This window comes from Austrofundulus limnaeus, unplaced genomic scaffold, assembly GCF_001266775.1.
Source record: "Austrofundulus limnaeus strain Quisiro unplaced genomic scaffold, Austrofundulus_limnaeus-1.0 Scaffold1783, whole genome shotgun sequence".
NCBI lineage: Eukaryota > Metazoa > Chordata > Actinopteri > Cyprinodontiformes > Rivulidae > Austrofundulus > Austrofundulus limnaeus.
In genome coordinates, this window is record NW_013954185.1 from 23,554 (window position 1) to 28,403 (window position 4,850).

Genomic DNA, 4,850 nt, shown 5'->3' on the forward strand with positions numbered 1-4,850 from the left:
TACCAGCAGCTTCAGGGCTAGTGATGTTTCAAGTGGTAAGATTATGAGCTTTAATAAGTAAAATTATCCCAGCTACAATGACAGACAACAAATATTACATTTATAGTATTACGACTAAAACAGTTTTTGACGCTGCCACCGCAGTTTGTCCTTCATGAGCCTTCATAGACAAGATGGCAGCTGCCTGTAGTGGGGACCTGCGACCATGGAGATATAAACAGCTTTTTATAAGGTAAAAATAATAAAACAAGGTCTTTGTCTGCAATGATTAGACATGTTTTTTTTTATTGTCATTAGTGATTATCTCAATTTCGGCTAAAAGAATTGACAAAATCCTACACACTGTGCCTTTAAGTGAATTTYATGTCAAAAATTTACTTTTAATACTTAAATGCAATAAATGTTGTATACTTTAAGACTTATTTTCAAGTATTCTTAAAGCAGACTATGGTAAGACACTTTCACTCAAGTATCACTTTGAGGTACTTTATACAAGGCTGCTACCAACTTTATTATCCATTTGTTCTGGTTGTAATCATTGCAGTACTGTCGTGACCTTTCAACACTTCCAGTTTTTATTTCATTTCCAACAAGCCCTCTGGGTGATTAACTTTTCTCGTCAGTGAGTGTAGTATGCAGTCAAGATTAGGGCTGATGTAAATAGTCAGACATCAGAAGAAATGGATCATCCTGCACGGGTGATTAGGAAACCCCTGCTTGGCTAGCAGCATCCACATTTTACCTCGGTGACAGATTTCCACCTCATTAACTCCCACTCCTCACCGGCACGTTTCRACTCACTTTGTTAAAGAACGGTTTTGCTCTGGATTTTATATCAATTTAAATCCACCAGCCCACAGGTTGGGACTTAGTTGAATATGTAGTCCAAGCAAAAGTACATTTTCAGCACAGTGAGTCGTTGGGGAGAAAAGCGCGCTGATGAACCTAACAGGTGTGCCTCACCATCACCTCGCTGTCTGTGTTGACTAATGATGTGTCCGCTGGTGAGCAGTCTGCTTCATCCGCCGAGGGAGATGACACAATCTGGACACGTCGCGGCAATTACATCTTATCTTTTCTCTTCGATCTCCTTACAGATACCGTCTCTTCACAGCTTCTAAATCACAGGTCTGCAAAGGGAAAAGGCATCCAAACAAGCGCATCCGGCTGGTTTCCCTGCTGATTGTGAGCAACAAATTACACATTTTTAAGGAATGCGCCATTTACAGCCTCAGGCGTGGGTGAGGGTCACAGTAATTCAGACCAGGTGCAGGATGGGTAATGGGCACACACTAATGAGGTGCATTAAGACCTTTGCAGTGGGCAGAAAACATTGTCTGAACTTTAGAGGCACACACACACATGAACGAGYGCAACACAAGGTTGCTAATTATCTCCTGCAGAAAATTGATTTGGCTGGAAGCTTTCGCTGCACGTTGAGGTTTCAGACAAAGAAAGCCATTAATGCCGGAGTTTATAATTCAACAAAGAAGTGTTGAACCACCGAAATTAATTTCAAGACAGCTTCTGCAACTCATCAGAAATGCTTCGATGTAGGACAAGTTGCATCAAAACTAATTACAAGAGCCTCCGCTCCTTTATTTATTTATTTTTTGAAGCAAAATGACTGCCTCCGGGTTGTTTTATCGGCGCTTGAATTGTTTTCTTTTATTCAGAGATGTGGATAAATTTTCAGGGTGAAAGGCACAAAATTGCAATCTCTTAAAAAGAATTGTGACAGAAAAAAAAAACAATTTTTTAACTTTGTAGTGCAGGTAGGAAATTGGTTGTCTGGTTGCAGCAGATGAGTTTTGYACTAAGACGCTGGAAGATTATAGTTCTTTTGGGCAGGCTGTTACAGTAAAAGATGAGATTTTTTTTTCCAATGTTTGATGGTTTTTTTTTTTTTACCCCAGCTGGATTGCTGATAAGTTAGTGTTAAAACGACTGATGATAGCTTTGTGAAACTGGTGATTTTATTCAATTTTTTTATGTGTATGAAGGTAAAAGTGATGAATTTGGAAGCAGGATGGTTTTTTTTGTCCAAGCACGGATAAAAGATTAGAATTCATTGAGGAGTCAGAGGCATCCCTGCTCTCCTTTCTCCTGATGCCTGAATGTCTCGCCAGATGGAGGGGAGGGTTATTATGGCCAGATTAATGCTGTCATCTGGCTGAGGTGTAACCCTTACAGGCTTCAGGCGTAGTTRTGCGAGGCTAAAGAAGGTCCATCCGGTCAATCCTGCAGCGAACAGGCAACTTGCTGCAGTCATTCAATCTAAGATTAAATCTATATTATCCTGTGCCCCTGCAGTGTAACTCCTCCTTATTTGATGCCCTCTGCAGGGAAAGCTTGACTTTAAGTATACACATATTTGAGAAAAAAAACATGTCAAAGTGGAATATAATCAACCTTTAAGTGGTTCAGGGTCARACCTCTATATAGACTGAATTAATCCTAGATGAATGTTGTTAAACATCAACAATATTTAAGATGAAACAAGCTGAAAATTTAATTACTTTTTTATTTACAGCTGTTAAGCTGAGTTTCCATGATGGATTTCTGATGCACACTTTGGAGTAGAAAAGGTTAATCAAAACAGTACAATTCAGAAAACAAAATCTTTAGGTTGGTTTACCTTTTTTTTCAGGATTTTCTGCTTATAATGAATAAAACTTTTATTCTCTTGACATAAATAAATAAGACCACAGAGATTTATGTCATGTTATAATGTCATTCACTCATCAAAAACATACCCAGAGTGTTGCTTTGACTCATTCATGTATTTTTGAGAAATCCTTGAATCTCCTGTGGTAGCCACGTGGAGCTGCCTAAACGCTTGCTGGTACAAAGCTCATCCCTGGAATGGGTGAGACAGAAGTGGAAGGTGGTTCTTAAAGAGACAGAGGCCAATTTCAAGGCGTTTAGAAGAGGAAGTGATGAGAAGAAAAGTTTTATTTTTCTATTTAACCATAAAAACAGCATTTTAATAACAGCTAAAGGTGACATAGATACTTTATTATGGTGTAGTATTTAAATATATGCCTGAGAAACACATAATATTGGCCCTTTAACACTTTCACAAGTGGACAATAATTCTTAGAATGAAAACAGAACTGCATCATTCGCAACCTTGTTCTTTCAGTCAGTCCATATTTGTGCAACTTTGTTTCAGGATGTGTTTATTTAAAAGTACACAGATCAGCTTTAACAAGAATCAATCTAACGATGAGCTCTCTGGACAACGTTCTGCATGGAAACCATGGATGATTAACACCAAACGCTCACCTTAACGTGCCTTTAGTAACGCCCCTGCCCAGCTCCCATCTCCTCCTCTGGGACTGGCAGCCATTTGTAGGCCAGCTGGAAGATGTAATCCTTCAAACAAGACCCGGACTGACCGTGGGGCCTCAGCTGGTCCTGCCAGTTAAACCTTTACAGAGAGGTGCCAGGAGGCGGCCTTATCAGGCGTCCACTTCTCAGTGGAGGAGGTCAGCTCAGACCTGCTTTCTGAAGTTCTCATTCAGTTTCAAAAGTTCATAAAAGGGTCGCTTTTTTAAGTGTTCAACATTTAATTTATTTGAAATATTATGCGTAGAAGTGAAAATAAATGAACACAAASGGGGTTCTGAAGGGAAACTGTCTTGTGAGGGAGTCTTGGTGACAGAAAATTTCAGATAATAAATTTCTGGTGCTTTACCTCATCTGCTCACACGTTACAGCAAATCCCCCCAGAAAAAAGACTTTGTTGTTTCCATAAATCCCCTCGCCTTTGGTAGCTCTCCATCCCTCAGGTGTTTATTGCAGCTGTAACATCAATTTAGCTCGTGGATCACATTTTTTCACTGCTCRGTCCCTCCGGTGCTGCCCAGACGATTGCTGTAAGAATTAACCATTGTAAGGTTGCTCAAAATAGAAACAATACAAAGCAGAATTTATTGCTAAAGTGCAGACTGTAATCTCAGCAGCGTGTCGAGCTGAGGTCTAATAAACTCTTTGGGATGACTGAACTCGGAGTAATGGCCTCACTGTCACCTGTGCTCCTGTCTGTGTGCCATTAGTTTCAACAGTGGCWTTTAAATTGACAAATGTCTTCTCAGCATCGTGAGGAAAAGCTGTAAGTTTCATATAACAGAACAACAGATGAAATTACTCCCCAAGCTAAAACGTTGAGGAGAATATTTCTGTTTGCGGAGTCAACATTTKCCTTTGAGAAAACATAATCTAAAAATGCAAATTATACTGAGGCGGCAGCTCGAGAGTTCAAATAAAAAGCATTTGAACTGAATGAAAAAAAGATTTGCATCAGACGGCTTTGCTTCAGTTCACTTTAGATGATGTTGAAAGTGAGAAAATTATCACTGACCCTGAAATTTTGCTGCGCCTGGTTTGGGTTTTCCCTTCAGAGCCGCCTGTCGGTGTCAAGATGTAGGCTACTGGACTGAGAGGGAATTCTCTGGGGTTGACAAATATTTTAACTTCGGTTTATTTAAAAGTCAGCCCCCTTTTCRTGGTCATATCTAAGTTTCCTGTTTCCTTCAGACCACAGTAATGTTTTTCCCCAAGTCAGTTATCTGCTCATGTTCAGTTGACAGCATTTTAATTATCCTACAGGCTCGTCTAGAGATGCAGCATTTTCAGCTCGTTATCGCCCACTGCTGAGCGTGTGTGTGTGTGTTTGGTTTTCGATCCTTTTATCTCATGAACCACCGGGTGAACTTTAATGAAACTCTCAAGTTGATCATCGGATGTACATCTGCAACTGATTAAGTTTTGGAGTCAACACAAATTGAGGTGGCTGCCACAGTTAATCAACCTTAGTTAAAAAAATATGTGTGTGTGTATATATA